The sequence below is a fragment of the Danio rerio genome, chromosome 5, assembly GCF_052040795.2.
Source record: "Danio rerio strain M-AB ecotype USA chromosome 5, GRCz13ab, whole genome shotgun sequence".
Taxonomy (NCBI): Eukaryota; Metazoa; Chordata; class Actinopteri; order Cypriniformes; family Danionidae; genus Danio; species Danio rerio.
Window position 1 is genome coordinate 308,504 of NC_141025.1, and position 21,081 is coordinate 329,584.

Sequence of the window (21,081 nt, forward strand, 5' to 3'; positions counted from 1 at the left end):
AAGTGTTTCAAACTTTGTAATGGTGTTTGGCACTTCTCGGCCACCGTAGGATTGTCTAATCGAGCCGCAAACAGTTTAAAATCATGCTGCGCTGTTCCAGGCTCAGTGGAGAAACAACCGTAACCATACCGAACTGTTCTTAGAAGAGTGACGAATGACATTGATTAAAAACTTTAGATAAAGGCCCACTCAGACATCTTGATTAATCATTCAGCTTTACGCAGACGTGTAAGTTATCTGCAGTATGTTACTCCAAACATTTTTTTAGATTAGAATGTCTTTATTGTCCCCGAAGGGCAATTGGGTTTACAGCAATAGCCGACAGTTGACAGCAACAAGTCAGACTCCTAAAATAATAAAACAACATAACAGTAAACAATAACATTAATCATGAAGCAAAAAACCACTTAAAGCTTGTTTAGTAACCCAACTGCAGTTGGAACAAATGAATCCAAATATCTGTTGGACCTTGCCCATCTAGAATAAGTATACCTTCTGCCTGATTGCAGGAGGCAAAACTTTAATTTAGTGTGTTGTTCTCATCACTTTCTTAAACATTGTTCTCAAACATTTTTTGAGGGTATTCAAAAAGGTAGTAAAATGTATTAAATTTAATTTAATTAGTTTTGTAAATACCCTGATGTGGGACTTTTTAATTAAATTCTTTTTTTTATGCCCATTGACAATATATTAATTTTCTATTCACAATATGTACAGTAGGGCTTGCGGATGTTTTCAGCGGCAGGTTTCAGCCATTGTTTAGACTCTTGTTTCTCCAAAGAGGAGTTCGCAAACGTACATTTTCCCATTTTGCCGTCTGTTTCGCTCTATAATTCCGCTACATGTGGAGAGCGTCACATCACCTTCCAGCGCTTGTCGCATTTTACGTGACATCACCCAGATGAAGCGACTTTGCCGAGCACGCTGTGGTTATTATTATGAGGAAAATAAATATATTTATGCTTTCTTGGAGTCAAACACTTCAGACAACGCTTGAACAAAATGTAAGACCTCGCAAAAACCTGATTAAGACTTTTAAAAACCTTTTAAGGGGCTTAATTTTCTCATAATTGATTTATCAACTTTTAAGAGCCTGCGGACACCCTGTAAAAACCTGATCTTTAATTTGTCTGTAAATATTTTCAATGCTGACTGTACATTGACTAATATAAATGTGTAAAATCTCATTCCTGTAAACATAACCTCTTTATCTATTTTAATGTCTCGAGTCTGAAGGTCTACTATAAGTAATGACCGTGTTAGAGTTGTCTCTGCTCTGTTGTGGACTGTGAGCAGTGGTTGGGTCAGTCTGGTTCCTGGTCCCCGCTGTGATTGTGTCCAGGTGTGTCTCGTTAATTATCGGTGTATTTAAACTCTTCTATCCCCTGTGCTCTGTTGATGCCTGTTCTCTGTTGGTTTACAGTTCAGAGCCTTGGCTTCCTTGTGTTTTCTAGATGCAGACTTTCCCTTTAACAAACTTAACCCAGAATACAGAAGTGACATTGTGACTAACACAGCTCTGTGTACTGTCAGAGGAGGAAAGAGTCAGTGCTTCAAACTAAGAACACTTTACCATAAAAATAAAAGAAAAAACTCATGTAATGTGGTCTAACCCCATTATAAACTCTTTTATGCTGCGTTGTTTTCTATAATTACTTATTTATTTGACTCCAGTATTGTTTTATAGTGTTTATTTCATTTCTCCAGCCATAATGCTGCATCAATCCTGAACATAGGAAATCTGCCTAGCGATTGTTGAGTGGGTAAGGATAAGACATTGTTATTGGTTGATTTTTCTCATCTCCGCCCACTGTGCTGAGGTTGTAGTTTAGCGAGCGGGAGAGTTTCTCAGTGCAGTGCGAGAGATTGAAGTGAGCGGGAGGAGGACAGCGTTAGCTCTGTAACAGTGGATTTACTGTTGCTAGTTTAGGAATTAAAAGGAGCTTATTACCAGGAAAAGTAATATAAGGGGGTGTCACGAAGGACGGTAAAGAGGGTTAGGGAGTCGCGGAAGAAAGCGAAAGTGAGCAGCGGACGGGGGAGAAGGGCGGTTAAGGAGGGGGAATCGGTAAAAAGAGGTGCCGGATCAGATTTTAGTGGTTCTGGATCCGGCGTGTTCTGGCACTAATAAAGCCCTGTATGTAGGAAATGTATGCAGGTGTATTGCTTTATTTGCTGAGTGAGGTCAGATTATTGGTGAAATTCTGTATTAATACGGCTGTTTTAATGCAGGCCAGGCTTATAGTTTCTTTGATTTTCTTCTGGAAAAAGATGGTGAGAAACCCAGCCCGATTCTGTGGTTTTATTTTCAGTGGATTTTTAAGTGTTTGGCAGTTCAACAGGATTATAGGAGTATGATTTTTTTTTTTTTTTACTTTATTAAAGGGAATTTAATTTATGTGAGACTTTTTTTTTTTGCATCAACTGTTAAAAATGCAAGAACTACAAGTTATCATTCTGAATGCTACTAAAAGTTTCTGATTTCAAAGTCCTTAAGATGAAATGTTGATTTTGGTTTTCTGATCATTTTATTCAGCCAAACTTGCTGTTCTGACCTGTACCAGGATTACAGTTGAACACACTGATAGTGGACAACTTCAAGTAAAAGCATCTCATTGAATGACATGAACACACTGCACTGGGCTGTGGGGAGAGTAAATTCTGCCTAAAGAGACAAACAAGGTCATTTTTTGGATCATAAGAACAATAGCAGTGAAGTGTCAATGTACGCCAGTCTGGCAGATAATGGGAGATCAGTTGATTTATAATGTAAATCTTCAAACCTGCTGATGATAGCGTAAGACTGGGGACAGCAACCTATATAGACGGACTTTAACTGAACTGATTTGAGCAAATACAGATGTTACCGTGTTGATTAACTATACAGTTCAGCATTCGGAGTGTGACGATAACTGCATCACCGCCATAATAAGATCTCAACCGCGGTGATTTTTTACCGGTAATACCGCGGATATTACCGTCATCACCGCCTAATTTTAGTTTATTTATTTTTGCTGATGAATCTTTCAGGATTGTATAGAAAAATAGAATAAACTAAATAAAAATAATAAAAGACCTAAATATTTCCACCTAAAGTAAAAAATTTAGATTACAAAATGAAACAGTAAGTGAATTATTTTTAAATCCCGCATAGGCTTTTTATTAATTCAAGTTTATTTCAATAAAGCAGGCCTATTAGCTCAAATCAATCAGTCCACGGAAAATAAGCATTTTAATGCACCGCTGTAATTCCTACTAAACTTTTTAATAACATGTTTAATACAAGTCATTATTTTAACGATTATGACTTGAGAATATGATTTTACCTCAGCGCTGCACTTTTCTCTCTTGCGCTGAGTTCAGATAACGGAGTGTGAAGGAGTTAAACTATATTCAGTTTAATGTACAGTGTCAAACTGACACAGGAATATCAGTGAATTGTAAATGTAGGTATTGTAAAACTGATTAAATGTAGGTCTCTTTTTACAGAAGCTTTACTACGGACAGTTTAGATTACACAATTAACCTGTACCGCATGTCTTTGGAATTGTGGGAGAAAAAAAGAAAACCTGGAAAAAAGCCCACGCGAACACGGGCAGAACATGCAAACTCCCATTTAGAAAATTGCAGTTATTAATAGTCATTTTATAATATCAATTTTTAAAATAGCCTACATTATCTAGGAATCAAACAAGTCCTCAGCGCTGCACTTTTCTCCTCTCTTGCACTGATTTCAGGTGACAGTGTTGTGAAGTAGCCTCGTTTAATGTACCGTGTCAAACTGACAGGAATATCAGTTAAAAGGCTTAAAGGCTGATTAAATGTAGAGCTTTTTATTTTTTTTAACAGAAGCTAATAACACGCGAATGCTGAGACCGTGGTGATGAGACCACTATTGCATATAAAGTAGGCTATAGCATATAATTTTGTATAAAGTTCGCAAAAAATGTAGCCAATATATCACAGGGGTTTGTGTAGCAGCAATTACAGTAGAGCATTATTTACATCCTTTTTTTTTCCCGTCGAGCGAAACAAACTGCACTTGTGTAGCGGATGGGGATGCACATAAATATACAGTAGAAAAGTATACAGCATACAGAAGAAAAATATTTTTGGAACGAATTTCGTTCTGTACAATTTGTATCTTAATTTTTGTCGGTCAGTGATCTACAAAATAAACAAGATTAACGAATAACCTTTAAGGTGAAGCGATGTGCCTCCAGATCCGCTATATGCCGCTGCAAAAACACAAACATTGCCTGCTAAATACAATTAAAATATAAAGAAAATAATAGTGTAAAATATGTAAACAAAAGGCTAAATGGAAATCTTTTGATCATATACTTTAATTAAAGCTTGAAAGTATTGTCATCAATGGACCGAAAGTGTATCTGGCCCTATAGAGTATGTGTGGTAGTTTTGCCAGTGCTGTTAAAAAAGATTTATTGTCAGGAAAGAGAATCGACCATCCTTCATTTTGTTTTTCCTATATTTATATCTTCTTGATTTCAGCAATTTAACCATTCAAACAAGTTTACACTTAAAAAAGGGCCATAATGGAAATCAGATTTATTTTTTAAAAGTAATTAGCTAGTACTGTGAGCAGTTTATTAAAAGAGATCTTTGTACTTTTACCTAATAATATTATTATTTACTAAAAATGGTATTTTAGCAGTGTAGTGGCATTTTTTACTTGTACAAAAAAAACATTTCACAAGCACATTTAGTGCAGGTTTATTATATCATTAATTATCAATAAAGGATTAAATACGTATACTATTATTGGTTTTTATTTGTATAAATTCCTATGCAATGTTTTTATGGGTTGCTGAGAATACATTTCAGGTGGTCTACACATTGTGTGTCAGTATTGGAAATAAAAATAGGTGCTGGAGAAAGTGCTGAAAGGCCTTTATTTTCATTAGGCTGTGCCTGTTGAACCCTGTCACATGTGTTTGTGCATCTCAGAAAACAATGTCAGTTCCATGTTGGGTCTTTTTGTAAATATTGCGGTCACTTATTTTTTTCCTTAAATGGTTAATCAGGTTTAAATATAAGAAACGGTGTATATGTTGTAAAGCTGTAAAATGTGTTATGTACCTGTATTTAACTAAAAGTAAAGCCAAACATGCGTTCCTCAACTGTTTTAGATTCATTTGTGCAACAACTGAAAACTGCATTAAACATTTGTTCTGCCTCTGTTATAGACTGTACCGTTCATGTTGGACATTTGAACACAACAGTTTTATATTTCTGTAATGCGTTGTTATTCTAGCATATATTTCGTTTTCCTGTCGCTGGTCTTTATATCTTGTATGCAGGTCTTTATAATGGGACTTTTATTTTGCCGCATTTCCGCCAAACTCTTATATTGAAGCATTTTCGGCAGTTTCGCGCTATAGATAAGCAAACAAATAAGTTTAATGGTAAACGATGTTTTCAATGGAGTGGGACATGGGATAAACGCAGCACTATATGCAGATGATGGCGCACTGTGGGTAAGGGGCTGCATTATTGATAACTTGCAGAACAGCATGCAATCAGTCTTTGTCAGTCACGCGCGTTTGTTGTGTGTGTGTGTGACGTAACACCTTCAGCATTTTTGAGGAATGGCTTCATGAGACAACTTCAAGGACATCACGCAAGAGAGATACATGCCATAAAAAGGCCAAGCTGAAGAAGTACAAGAAAATCGAGAGTACACGGTGCCGCAATGAACTAAACAAGCAAGCCATAGATGGTCATTTTGATAAACTCCTACATTCAGGATATAGATTAGTTTGAATTAAATGCAAACCAACGGACTGCACTGCCGCCGACCCCTTACTGCTGATAATGGGCCTGTGTCAGTGAGTAGGTTTAGCCAACTTTGAGTTTAAACTGGAACTCTGAGTTGATTTACCAAGAGATTAAAAACTGAGTTTTGGGTTTCAGAATAGCAGATCAGAGTTAGCTCAATCAACTTTCAGTAGAGCAACTCAGAGTTAAGCGCACACAACGCGACTATATAAAGGCATTATCAATGGAGCGCTGAAAAGAGATCAGCATTTCTTTCTCCAGCTGAACTTGAAGTGCTCATGAAGAGTTATAGCAGATATGAGCAGATCACTGCATCAGTCAAACAGAGACGGTTAACATGGGAAAACAGCTGCAGAAGGTAAGGGAGAACGGGGTAATGTGAGACACCACCTGTATCTAGGCAACGGATTCGGTGGCGTAAGACAGACAGGGTTATATTGGTGCCGTGACCTGGATGGGAGTGAGGTTTTAGGGGGGTGAGTGTAATGGAGGCCAGCTAGTGTGTGCTGTGCAGGTAAACCTCACTCCAGGGGTCCGTTCTTCGTACCTCGCTTAAATGATCTAAGATGATTTGGCAGATCCTGGATCTTTTATTCTTGATAACTGATCTCTTGCTAATTTGGTTCTCCAAACAAGTTCGCGAATCAGATTAGAATATCTGGGGCCTGTTTCAGTAAGGAGGTTCAAACAACTCGGAGTTTAAACTTGAACTCTGAGTTGATTTACAGAGAGATTAAAAACTCAGTTTTCGGTTTCAGAACAGCTGATCTGAGTTGGGTCAATCAACTTCGAAAGTTAAGCGCGCACACCGTGACTTTAAAAAGGCATTATCAATGGAGCGCAGACATTACGAGTGACTATGGCAATATCTTATAAAAGAGATCAGCATTTCTCTCTCCAGCTGAACTTGATGTTCTCATGCAAAGTTATAGCAAATATGAGCCTATATATATGAGCGTATACAGCCATCAGTGAAGAAGAGACAGTTAGCGTGGGAAAACAGCTGCTCAAGTTAATGCCTAATTTCACTTTTTAAGTATTTAAATATTTAAGTATAATAAAATAAGTAATGTAATTTGTGACGTTAATATTTTTTTTCTAAACTTTTATACATTTATTAGTTTTAAATGATTTAACAGTGCGCTTGTGTCTGCCTTTTTTATTGATCAAGCTTATAGAGGTTAATATAACATTTAGAAGGTAAGCAGTACTAAACATAATTTTTAGAAAGAATAATAATCCCATTAATCTAGTTACATGCATGTCGAAGGTGAATTTAATTGAATTATTTATTAAAAAAAGGATAAGCCATTCTCGTACAGTTCTTCTGTGTGTGACTAACATGTAGGCAATAGTTATGTTTCCATCCAAATATATTACATAAATTTATGTGCAAAACTGGAATATTGCATAAAAGATGCGAATAAAATTCCATCCAACGAGTCAAAGAGAAAAAAGTGGTCACTTCCTGATTAAACTGGCACCAAATATCAACAGTAAAAACAGAATTTACTGTGGTAGAAGAAGCTGCGTCAATTAATTCTTTATTTAGCCTAATTAATGTACTTGCGCCTCGATGTCAGAAGACAATGCTGAAACACAATGAACACGTGGGGCGTCTGAAGCCATGAGACGCGGAGACTCTTGACACGCACCAGACGCTCGGAGGTAATTAATAATATACACTAATACTGAAACAGTTCAGGCATTTTAGAATCACTAAAACACCATTTAAGACGTGTTACAGTGTTCTCAGCCTCCATTTACACACATTTTCATTATCATATGATCATGATCTTTTTTTTTAATGTACATACTGTAATTTGTTCAGTAAAAGTGTTTCCATCGTAGTTTATGCGCACATTTTCTATTGAATAAAAGTTTATCCTACTCAGTTATGCGTGTTTTTTATGCATATTTGAAAAAGTTTTGTGCATTATGACGTTTCTATCAATCGTTTTTATGCACGTATCCAAAATAAGCATAAAAATAGGTGGGTGGAAACGTAAGGCTAAGGCGAGAAATACCGCTTCATCTTTATAAAAAGGGGAGGAGACAGACAGAAACTCTTGAGTTTAGAGAATAAAACCTGCTTCTGACCAGGGGGCTGTTCCAGAAAGCAGGTTATGTGACATACACGGGTAAGTTTGAGAGTAAGTAGGTGGATAACCTCAACTTTGGTTCCAAAATCGGAGGTAACTTCTGGGTATGTTAAGTAGCCATAGCAACTTACTCTCTGAAGATGAGCTGCTCCGGAGCAGGTTATGTTCAGAGAGTAAGTTGCTATGTTCCAGAGTTTGTCTGTTTCAGAGAGTTTACTGAGCATTGCGTGCTCTTTTGATGAGAATATTTATGGATGTGGACACACAGATACAAGTTTTTTTGTTGTGAAATGGTTATAAGTGCATAGTTTTTTTCATAACCAAATTCATAATGTTAATGTATTTAACAAACCTTTTTGAAATCAAATGTGACAAACCGCGGGTCTGCGCTTACCATAAAAAACATTCAGTGCAGCTCTTTGTATTCGCGTCAGGGCATTTTAGGCAACTGTACAATGTGGCAGTATGACCACCTGTACAGTACGCCTGGCACTGAACTGTTTTTTACACTTTTGTACAGTTCCTTGGTCATAAATCACTCCGTATCATTACACAGATGATTCAGAGCACGGGAATAGCGTAGTGGACAGTGCGTCGTAAATGATCAACGGAGCGCACAACGGAGCGAGTTCGAATCTCACTTACAGATCTTGTGTTTTTTCTCTCCTTCTGCACCCTCACATTTTTCTGTATCATATTATAAGTGGCAGCTTTGTCTTTTGTAGGAAAATGTATCTTTAATTTAAGATGTAGGACGTCGTTCTTATATATACATTCACGCACACACACCTACATTTTTTAATATAATATTTTTTTCAGGGATTCTAAATGCTATTGTGTGCATTAATTGCAGCCGATTTTAAAGCTCCATCAGTCACTAAAGGACACTGATAATATAAAATTTGTCCAAAGTATAAGTGTGCAGGTACAACTTAATTTTCTATCCTTAATCTTTTGGTGTTTCAACTATTAAACTCATTACTGCTTCCACTTACCAGCTCATCACACACCCCACCTCATCACTATATGTTGAGGCTAAATGGCTGATTTTCAGGAAGTAATGATTCAAGTGTATAACACAAATATAGTAAAAAAAAAAAACTATAAAGCAAATGTTGCTTAACACAATGTTTATTTGTATTATAAAATAGAATCATTACTGGGCACTACATTGTTACTTGCTGGAGGACAAAAGATCCCCTTTTCTGCCTTATACGATGACACGTACCTGCAGCCTGACCCAGAGGAAATCTCAGTGACCCAAGCAGACAAAACAGATGGAAGAGTGCTAAAAATATAATTAGTCAAAAAACTATGTTTAATCAAATAGTTTGGTCTGTTCATTTCTTCATTTCCTGAAATAAAATGAATGATTTTGTACACTGCTTTACACACACACCTTTCAACGTGCAACATATTTTTCATATACATTTCTCACCTTAAGTTGATGCTCATGTGACTTTATCTTTGAAGATGGACCTTATACAGCTACTTTAGAATTTAAATATGTAGATAAAAGATTTTGTGATCCAAGAGTAATATTCAAATATGGAAAAGTGCAGAAAATTCTTACACTGCTTGTTAGTTGAGGCAGAAGGAACTTCGTCTGCATGCAAAATAAAAAGAACCTAAAGCTATCTGACAACAATCACTTACAACAGTGACAGAGTGTGTGGTTTAAGTCAAAAACTCAACCACTGAAAAGCCTTTATTATAGGACACAGCAGTTAGACAGGCCTCTTTCTATTAGCTGCATGATAGAAAGAATATTCTAGAGTGTTAAATAAAGAGCTCCAGTAATTAAATATTACCTTTTATGATAATGTTTCTGTGTTTAATGACTTTGGACAGAGTTCTAGCTCCAGAAAGATTACAATTTCTATAAGCCTTATTAGTCAATACACATATTGTGGCCTTACAAAATTAATGGCAAGAAAAATAAATGCATGAATGGTTACACAACATACTCAAAAAGGATGTTAAAGAGTAGTTTAATTTATCATTACAATAAAATGGAGGGTGGCATGTGTAATTTAATGAACCAATAAATTTTCTCATTATTTTTTATTTTCTTATCTATTTCTTATTCTATATTTCTTTCCTTTGTTGAAGCAGATGTGTAATCTCTGTGTTTAAAACCTCCAGCTTCGCCTCTGTAAAGTGCGTTGCCCTTTTTTTCTCACCGTGACTTTCTATGGTGACTCGTGAATTCGGCGATCTACTGAAAATGCCTTCAGGTGTGTGCCGTGCACGCGCATTAACCCGCGGTTATCTTCAGGAGGTTGATTTAACTAACTCTTGTCACCTGTTTTGGAACCAACATACTCGCGGTAAGCAGGTTTTGGGTAAATCAACCGAGAGTTTAGGTTTTAGCAGATGGTAAGTTAACCCAGCTTTCTGGAATACCCCCCAGGTTAGATTCACAGAGTAAGTTACCACCAGTGTTGGGGAGTAACTAGTTACATGTAACGGCGTTACGTAATTTAATTACAAAATAAAAGTAACAGTAATTAGTTACAGTTACTGGGGAAAATTTTTAATTAAATTACAGTTACTTTTGGAAATGTTAAAAATTACAAAAGGGGGTTACATCTAAAAATATTCTTTAAAAATCTGGAATATGTTGATTAATAATCTGTTGCTTTGTCTGTTTTTGATATGCACGATGCCTACTGTTAAGACCATTTATTAAAGCCATGCTATTCTGATGCTTTTGATTGGTTCACCTGTTTGAATTTGCAGGCAGCGCACCACGCCTACCAGTAACGTTTAATGCTCTTTGGCGCTAAAATCATCAGTCTGAGAGCTGGTACCATGGCGACTGATAAAAACGCATTTAATAGCTGGAAGTTTAAAAATAATTTCACCCTGAAATCAGAGAAGGGCTCAAATATAACAGTTCAGTGCAAACTTTGTTTGCCAACTGTTAAAATACTTTCCACATCAAAGGCTTCAATGTCGAACCTGAGGAAGCATCTGCAGGTATGTCAGCTAACCTTTCTTTATTTTATAAAAGCAAATTATTTTTGTCTGTTTCACAGAAATAAAAACAGGCGCTTTCATTTCCAATTATATATTCCAATTATGAGTCACAAAGTTATCTATTTCCGAAATTCAGGGCACCAACAGACTCCTTTGGCCATAGCCATTTATCACATTAGCAGTGTTGGGTGCTATTAGCTTAAACTACATTTCTTAGTAACTTAGCGTGGAGGGAGCGTCACTACGTTATAACCATATCAAAAAGCTTTTCTGTAGTGAAGCTATTTTATTAGTGAAGAAGAGAAGTAGCGTCCACACTTATCATTATTTACTGATCGTAGATCAGTAAGTGATGGCGCAACATTCACAGCTGAGGCCGGTGTCTAGGCGATGAAATTAAATCCATATGATGGAGAGAATGGTGATTTCTTCTTTTTTTCTGTTTTATGGTAACGTTAACTTAATCGACAACAAACGTTCAATGCCACCGCTCACTCTGGTTGCTTGGTGGAAAGATGACTGAGGGAGAGGAGCTCTATACTATACACGGTTTGACACACCAGCCAGCCCGCCAAATGCGGTTAGATTTCATATGTGGTGGGTTAGACAGTCACTCCCATTAACCACTCTTGCGATGCGTTTCCCAAAACCATCGGGAACTAACCAAGATCGCAAGACCTGACGTTACAAACATAGTTTGTTGATTTGCCGTTTCCCAAATTAGTCGCTCCAACGAACATTCGCAAACTGCGTCGCAAACTTGAGCACTTCAAACTAGGAGCTGTAGTTTGAGACATAGTTCATGGCTGTGTTCTATTCCCACTTATCCCCCTATGCCCTATTCATTTAGAACATTCTAACATTCAAAGCTGGGATTATTACAAATAAAAAAGCATTAAGGTCATCTCTCTTAGCTGTAATTTGCCTCACAATTTTTACAGTTCAGTTTTAGCGATCCTAATGTTTATAATTCTGCTCCCTGCGCAGTGCACTTTGAAAACATTGATACCATTTTAAACACAGCCTCGTGGCGAAAGCTATAGATGACCTTTTCATTAAAAGCAGAATTTATGTTACGTCACCAAACCTTGTGAAAACAAAACAAAAAAAACATAGCAAACGTTAATGCTTATAATTTATAGTGAGTTATTTATTAAGTATATGTACTGTATATGACATGGTCCTGTTGGTTAGAACTTTTAACAGGGGTTTGCATGTGTCAAATTGTAAAAGTAGACTTTTAAAAATAAATAAACAATATCCTACTTAATAATAATCATTATCATTATTAAAGTAAAAATATTTATAATAAATAACCTCATTATTATAATTATATATATATATATATTTTTTTTTTTTTTTGTAAGCAGCAGCAGTCACTGCTTTCCTTTTAAGTATTTGAATAGATTAGCAGGCCTAACATTAACCGTGAGCATGTAATAGTTTACTGTAGTAAAGGCTAAAATATACTATGGCAATTACTATTAGTTCATGATAGTTACAAATGATACTAGATTGTTTAGTGTAATTTATTAATGAAGAGTTTATTGATGATCACTAAAATGTGATTGACTAGGACTTAAGTCCAAGCTTCAATTTTAAAATTCGATTTAAAAATTAAAATGACAAAAATAGCTTAGACGTATTTTTTATTGCAATATTTTTTGTATTGCAATAAAAATAGCTTGAATGTAGCTAAGCTACTTTTGCCAAGTAGTTTTTAGCTTAGCTTGCTACATTTTAAGTAGAATAGCTAATAGCTTACCTCACTAAATTTTTCAAGTAGCTTGCCCAACACTGCACATTTCCCCCATTTTAATTTGTAAAATGAGTGTCAGTGTCATTTGTAAAATCAGTGTTTAGACTACTGCGCGATTTTCAGCTGAAACATGATTAATGATTTGAAGGATAAGAATCTAATTTAAATTATAAATCAATTTTCTCGAGGGCTTAAAACTTTTCTCTAATGATCGGTGTTGACCTAACATGCCACCTAGCGGACAATTCTCTCAATTAGTTTTCCCATTTTGTCTAGCAAAATGGAGCTATTATCTAGTGAAGCACCCCAGTTGGTCATTGAATCCAAGCAGTGTTTTAATAATGTTAGTAATGTAACCTTATAAAATAAAAAAACAATACCATGGATTTTATGACACAGCTACAATGATGAATCTATTCTTGCTTCTTTTAGTGAGAAATATTTATTAGCCATGTATGGTATAATGTTTTCCTTTCAAATATAGTGGTAAAAAACAATAGTATGCAGAGTTTTCCTATTTTTTATTATATTGGTAAGAAGAAAATAAAATGTGTTTTTACTACATTAGGATAATCCAGAATTGTGTTTTCTCCGAAATATAACTACAAATAATTATCTGTTGTTGTTTTTTTAGAGGAAACATTCAAGAACTTTATTGATGCAAGACACAAGTCCATCTGATGACATGGAAGATGCAACAGCAAGCTCCTCTACCCATGTGGTTACACAACCCCCTTTAAAACAAGCTAAGATTGGTTCAGGGCTGAGTGTGTCACAGCAACGTGTGAACAAACTGGTGTTTAACTTTCTGGTTGATGATGTACAGTGCTTTTCATTAGTGGAGCAGCCATCCTTCCGGAAATTGATTGAGGGAATCAGTGGGGGGAAGAAAGTTATGTGCCGAAAAACTTTGATGCAGCGCATTGACAGAGAGTTTGCTGTAATGAAGGAATCAATCACCTCCGAGCTTAGTAATGTGGACACTCTTTGCACGACAGCAGACATTTGGTCAGCACAAAACCGCAGTTTCTTCGGAGTCACATGTCATTGGATTGACAAAGACACGCTGGAGAGACATTCTGCAGCACTGGCATGTACACGCCTCAAAGGTCGACACACTTATGATGCAGTTGCAGCAAAACTAAACGAAATTCATGCAGAATACAGGATTCAAACCAAAGTCAAATCAACTGTGACTGACAATGGTAGTAATTTTGTAAAGGCATTCTGTGAGTTTGGTGTAAGAGAAGATGAATCAGATGATTACAGTGATGAAGTGAGATTTTTGGATGTCGGTGGTCTTCTTCAGGAAGATGGAGATGGAGATAAATTTTTTTTCTTCCACAGCATCAGCGTTGTGCTGCTCATACATTAAATTTAATTGCCACCAATGAGATTCACAAAGCAGCATCAAATGGGCCATCACATAAGCTGTACAGAAGTGCCATGGCTAAATGCTCATCTATCTGGAATAAAGCGCATAGGTCTTCATTGGCCACAGAAGTTGTTCAGGATATTGCCAATATGCATTTGACTGTCCCATCAGTCACAAGATGGAACTCAGAGTTCAGGGCTGTCACAAAAATAGCAGGGCTTCCAGAAGAAAAGCTAAAGGAGATCTGTGATAAACTTGGTGTGCCAAGTCTTCATCCACAAGAGTATGTATTCCTGAATGAGTACACTGAGGTTCTGAAGCCTCTAGCTGTTGCCATTGACATTCTCCAGGGTGAAAGCAAATGTTACCTAGGATTTTTAATCCCTACTTTGCTTAGCCTCAAGACAAAGCTATTTGAAAAGATGCCCCATTTGCTTTATAATTCACACATTGTTACCACTATCTGTGAGGCCATAAAAGAACGCTTTGGATCAGTGTTAACCAGCCATGAAGCAAAGATGGCAACTGCAACCCTGCCAAAGTTCCGCTTAAACCGGCTTAGCCCTGAGAAGAGAGACGACATGAGGAGAACCTTACTGCAGGAAGCCATTGCTCAGGAGCCACTGCAAAGTCCAGATACAGTGAGAGATGACGCTATGAAATCTGATGAGTCAGAGGAAAATTTTTTTGTCTTTTGATAATGCCAAATCACCATCTGACAGCACAACTCACGATGAAGTCAGAAAGTACTTAGAAGATTCAAATAACAACCTGACGTCTCTTAAGGCATTTCCCGCAGTTAAGAGGCTTTTTATCAAGTACAACACCACATTGCCTTCCAGTGCTCCAGTGGAGCGTCTTTTGACCTCATCTCGAAACAGAATGAGTTATGAGCACATGGAACAGGTCTTACTGCTCCGTTACAACAAACAGCACTATCCGAGTGACCTAACCTATGATGACTGATGTGTGGTGTGGACACTTTATCTGTCACTCTATTGCCCAGTTTGTTTTTTGGGAATAAAGAGCATTTGTTCTTGTACACACACACACACACAAACACACACACACACAGATTATGTATATAATGTTATATAATTCATTTCTTTCCCTAATTGCATTGATGGCTATGAGACACCAGTGTTCTGCTTTTATTAACTGTATTAAACAGTTTTATTGCCTATCTGGTTTAATGTATATTTTTATTTTTTTTATTTTTAAAACTTAAATTTCTATTTAATTTTTTAAGGCATTGTTACTTGCCAGTGTGTTTTGTCACAGCTATGCAAAATTTAGATTTTGTAACAACAGTAAACATGTTTTTGTGATAAGGTCTGGTTTTGTGGTGGCTATGCTTTAAAATTAAATTAATATAATCTTAATTCAAGTGATGAAAGATTTTGAAATTCTAACAGTAAACAGAGCTACTGCAAGCTCACTCCTGCTCGGTATGAATGCTTAAAAATGATTTAGTTGAAAATGTCCATTAGAAATTTAAAAGTAATCAAATGTAATTAGTTACTTTACTTTTATTATGTAATCGAAAAGTAGTGTAACTTATTACATTTTAAATTGGGTAATTTGTAATCTGTAATCTATTACATTTCCAAAGTAACCTTCCCAACACTGGTTACCACAGTAACTGAATCTGAGTTAAAGTTACCTCTCTTTCAGAAACAGGCTTGACTTACCCTGCCTTCTCGAGTTTAACAAACCTGCCATTTTGAAACGGAAAACCCAGAGTTTCTGTCATTTCAGGGTTAAAATACTCTGAGTTTCACTTAACCTCCTTTCTGAAACAGGCCCCTGGATGAACTGATCTGAGATCGCTGCGTTTGTTGTTAAGGACAGATCTATCGATCCTAGAAATCATGATCAGCAATGCAGCGATTGGCTGACGGCACAGCAGCGTAATGACATCATCTGATTAATATTCAATTATCCATGTGAGCAAAATTACATCAAATTAGCAGTAAACTGTTTGTTAAATATGACACGCGATAACCTTCCACATGTGTTGTGAGCTGCAGGCTTTACACTTTCATGTGTCGAGAGTATTCATCATGTATTTCAGTGCATATCAGTGTATTTAGTTCTTCATTTAGAAAAGATTTTCTTTATTATAGTAGCCGTTTTTAATCGGTGTAAAGAATAACTGGTTGTTTCCAAAAGCATTTTGATATTGGTAAAGGCGTCTGCAACTTTTGTGAAGCATCAAATCACCGGCATATTAACTGTCAAAACATGTTTATGACTGCATAAATGTATTATTGCTTTTAAAAAGTCACATATTCTGCATTTCTATTATACACAATTTGTACTAAAGCGATCTAAAAAGTTCATATCAATAAGTTTTCTCTGTGCTCCACCAGGTGGCAGTCTTTGTACTTTCATTTCGAGGGTGCAGATTGCATAAGTTTTATTAATATGTATAACTTTATTTATTTTATTAATAACTATAACTTTATATATATAGTTAAAAAATATTTACTATTTTCCCAAGTGTATATAACTACTACTGTAAGAAAATATCAGAACTCGGTACATACTTTCTCTATTATCTTTGCTTGAACTGAGCCGATCTAATCCTGTTTATATGAATTGAGCCTGCTCCTGATCAGGTTTCACCTAGCAGATCTGTTGCTATGACAACAACTCTCCGATCAGCTTTGAAGAACGAAACGATCCTGGATCATGTCAAATCGTCAATATCCAAATCCAGCTAACTGAGTAATCCACGTACGAAGAACAGACCCCCAGCGACAGATGCTACAGGCCATGGTCTTTAACCTCCTTGGTAGAGCAACCGACTCCCATGCGGAAGGTCGCCGGATCGATATCAGATTGGAGTGGGTTACACCAGCTAATGCAAAACACAATGTTTCTTTGTTGCAGGGTGTTTTTAAGTGACCTGGTTCAGTCCGTCACTATGGCACTGTCTGCCAATGAGCAGATGCCATGAAGGGCGGGTACACGCCCAGTACTGACGTAGGAAAGGTTAATATTTAACAGACTGCATGTAGATTTCACGTGGTAAAACTCTTAAGACTGAAACTATCTTACAAGACGAATACTGTTTGTACTACTGGCTTTTCAATTACACCAACATATTGCAAAGTCACTAGCTTTTGTTCAATACCAGACATCACACATTTCAGACACATCAGATCATGATAATTGCTATAAGGGTTAAAACACACATTGATTAACCTGATTTGTTGGAATAAACACAGCATATGAGGAAACTATGGCATATTATTCAGATACATCTGCCCTAGTTCTAACATTTTCAGAGATTGTCTTTCATTTCTCTGTCTATTGTACATCTGGCAGGATGTGGCCAAGGCGCGCACATGACCATGTACAGGAGTCATTCAAAAGAGTCTTAAGGCGGTTCCCGCTGAAGATCCTGTAAAGCCTTATTGTTTTATTTTAATTGATTTAATTAATCATTTGCTAGTTAGCTGAAGGCTATCCGGAACATCTGGCCAAAGTGTTGGTCAGAATAGCATAAATCAGTTGGTGCTTTGTTATCGTGATGGTTTAAGTCCTCAAGCTGGTTCAATGACTGCCGACAATTTGGTACCCAGTTTCAGAGATTTCAGATCCATCTCGTGTTCACTGCAATATGCCCATGAGTTACTGCATTATGTATTGCAGTTTTTAGTTTTATTTCATTAGTTACAGCAAATATTTACAAACTATTGGACAGATATATGCATCTAAATATGAACAATAAAGGTAATAAAAGCTACAGAGCAAGAAATGTTAATACTATTATAATTTCATTTAGTCAAATACATTGAGTGCATAGAGAAAAACAATAAATAAACATTAAATCAAATTAATACTCTCAAATATTAAGATATGTTGAACACAAGTACAGATATTATGATAAAAGCTGAAAACCTGTAACCATCGCCTTCCATTGTATTTGTTGGTGTAAAGAGAAAAAATCAACTCATAAAGGATTAAAACCACTGGATGGCAGGGAAATAGTAAGTCACTTTAAATTTGTAGTTGAGCGAACTATATTTAGTTCAAACTACTGATTGGCTTAATGTTTAAAGGTGCAGTAGGTGATCTTCCACAATGCTAACAGCTTAGCATAAATCTGAATTACAGTCCCTCCCCTGCCGTCTAGAGCCACGCCTCCTGAAACAAGAACACAGCAAAAGAGTCCTCTCTCATGTGTTTAAAGTGACTAGTGCTTGTCTGGCTTTGTGCAAACTGACATGCTATTTCAGAGCAAATATTTAGTTGCATGTTGAACAATATAGGGAGAGGATAGGCGGAATAGCACTATTGTGTTTTGTTGTTAAACTAATTAAAATCTAAATTATCGATGCTGTAAAAGGATCTTATGAAACTGAAATCAGTCTTATCAATCTTTCATCAGAAGATTTAGTGGCTGAACAACACTTCTGTGAAGATATAACCCGTTTGTAACAACATCTAACCTTACATCAGCTCTGCGTGAAGCTAAAACAGTTTTAAAACAGAACATGACCTGTCTAAGAGAAATCCTTCAGCCATGGTGTCATCCTTTCTCCAGTGTGCAAAGGTAACTTATTGATTCAGGTTTTTAAAGTTTTGATTCGGCATGTTTTTACCGATTGCGCACGCGTGCTCTCTGTCGTGAAAGTGCGGCGGTCGACAGAGCTGCGTACAAACGGCTGCGCAGTTGTTCAAATCTGCATTTGCTGACAGACAGATTGGGCTACTTACCGGAATTATGAGAGATGTCGATCCGACACTTTAATTGGATAAAGATTTTTTTGTTTTTTTTGCCTTACCCAGAATATAAAAAAACAAACACATTAAGATCATTACTATTAGACTGTGAAGAGACTTTCAAACGGCACAACACATGCTTCTGAAGACGATCACCTACTGCAGCTTTAACTTTGAGCAAAAGCACTTGTGTCAGTTTTATAAAGGATTATTTAGTTTAAGTAATAACTGCTGTCCTTGTGTTTGGTTTTGATGTACCAGTTTTATTTGTAAAAAACAAACAATAAATGAGTTAACAGCACATTTTAAATCATCCATATATTTACACTTATAAAGTTGATATTTTTATTCAGGCACTGAGGGAAAAGTCATTTCTGGAGGACTGCATCATATTATTTACATAAGACAGGGTGAAACATCAGCAAAACACACTCACAGAGAAAGAAACTAAACTAGAAACATGTAAAAGAATGTGAATTAAACCCAGAATGCATTTATACATCTGGGTTTAAGGCCTGTGCACACCGAGATGTTTTTTGCTTGGATTTTCCACCTCGTGACTAAATAAAGGGCATTAATGTGACCGTGTACACCAACATGCAAAACCAGAGGCTGAAGAGCGTCATTTAAAAAAAAAGCCTCATGCCCGTTTTTTAAATTTCATACGCCGCGTTTAAACCTTCTCCACCAATCAGATCGGCACTTTGTTCACGTGCACGGAGCTGCTGAAGTTATAGTATACAGTACTTGGAGGCGCTCAAGCGCAAAACTTTCAAAGCGAGCACACAGTGAAGAAGATGCCCAGAGGTGATATGAAGGTGGAGCTGCTTGTTGCTCTGCTGAACAATAAGTTACAAGCGGGTGTCAGAAGTTTAAAGTTGTGTAGCGCCATCTAACGTCAGGGAGTGATTTTGTATCCTCTTATGCTTGAAGCCAGTGAAAATCGCTTGGGTTTGAAAAATGTCTCGTAAAATTCTGACGATAAACGCAAACGAAAAGCGTCCTGGTGTGTACAAGCCTTCAACAACTACAACTCTTCTACCCTAAAGTCAGGGCTGGAGCAAGCTGAACTGCCGCTTTAGGCAAAAGACAATCAGGCCGCCCTCAACCAGAAAGGAAAAACAAAAGTGACTGGTTATCAAAGTCGCGGATGTAGAGACGGTGCTCAGTCTGGGTCAGTCTCCATCTCATATGAAGGTTATCTGGCAATGACAACGTTAGAAATGTATATACACATACAGCAAAAATATTACACATAGAAAGAATAAGTAAAAATAAATGTACTATAATATATATTTTCACATCGTTTACATCTCACTCTTGATTTATTAAATCCGTTACGCTTCTTTAAAAGGACGCTTGTTAACAAGTTGCTGAATGGGAATACAGGCAGTGTTGGAGACATGCGTCATCGAGCTGAACTGGTCTGGAACAGCACACTCACAGCTTGTGTTGGCCTTTTGTGTTTGTCTGTTATTACTGTTTTCATCATTGATATCTTATTGCTTGTATGATTGTTCTAATCGGGCATTATTGAGTGTAGAAAATGCCTACACTTAATTCATTTAGTGAAGATAGTAGCAGTGCAGCCTGTCTTCATCCTGCTCTCAGTAATGGCGAGTTCAGACTGCAGGATTATCAGAGTAGTCGTGTGTCAGATGTTTTCATACTCATGAATATCTGGGTTAGCGTTCAGTCCCTGCTGTGCTGTGTTTGCACTGTAGGATGGATCAGCGACAGGGAGTCTCACACTGCATGGCTATACAAAAGGAGAATCGCCGAGAACTTTCTTCAAACTACATCTCACAGCCAAATCACGTAGTATATCTTTTGTTATTAACTACACTACAAGACAGAAGACTTTATTGGGGTAGAAAACGAAAGGGAATTAAGGGAATTAGCAATCTCTCCTCAACTTTTTTTTTTTTTTTTTGACCTGGTTGTGATATTGCTCAGATGACTCGTCAAACAGACACAGGGCTCCTCAAATGTACACTAGTTTTTCCTCCATTTCTTGAGTCCAGATAAACTGAAAATGAGCACTTTTACCTTCTCCCCCAGCCTCCGCTGGCCTTCAGGTACACACACACACACACACACACACACTGGTGAATGCTGCTCTCTCATTGGCTGTAGGCGATCGCTGATATTTTTAGTCAGAACTTCACACGCCATGATGTCATACATGACTCGCGGCAAATGTGCCGTCATCGCGGAGGTTCGCTTTGGGTGCGCACAGCATGGCTAAACTCGAGCAAACAGTGCGCGCGGCGCTGCAACTGATTTGAGTTGAATATAACCACTTTGAAGAGATTTCATCTGAATCAGTA

General features: G+C 36.9%; 1 long non-coding RNA gene across 1 annotated transcript in view; it reads left to right on the forward strand.

The window, feature by feature from the left end:
• Window positions 1–21,081, forward strand: part of LOC147843748 (uncharacterized) — a 41,233-nt gene that overhangs the window by 15,556 nt on the left and 4,596 nt on the right. The gene's annotated exons all lie outside the window — the stretch shown is intronic.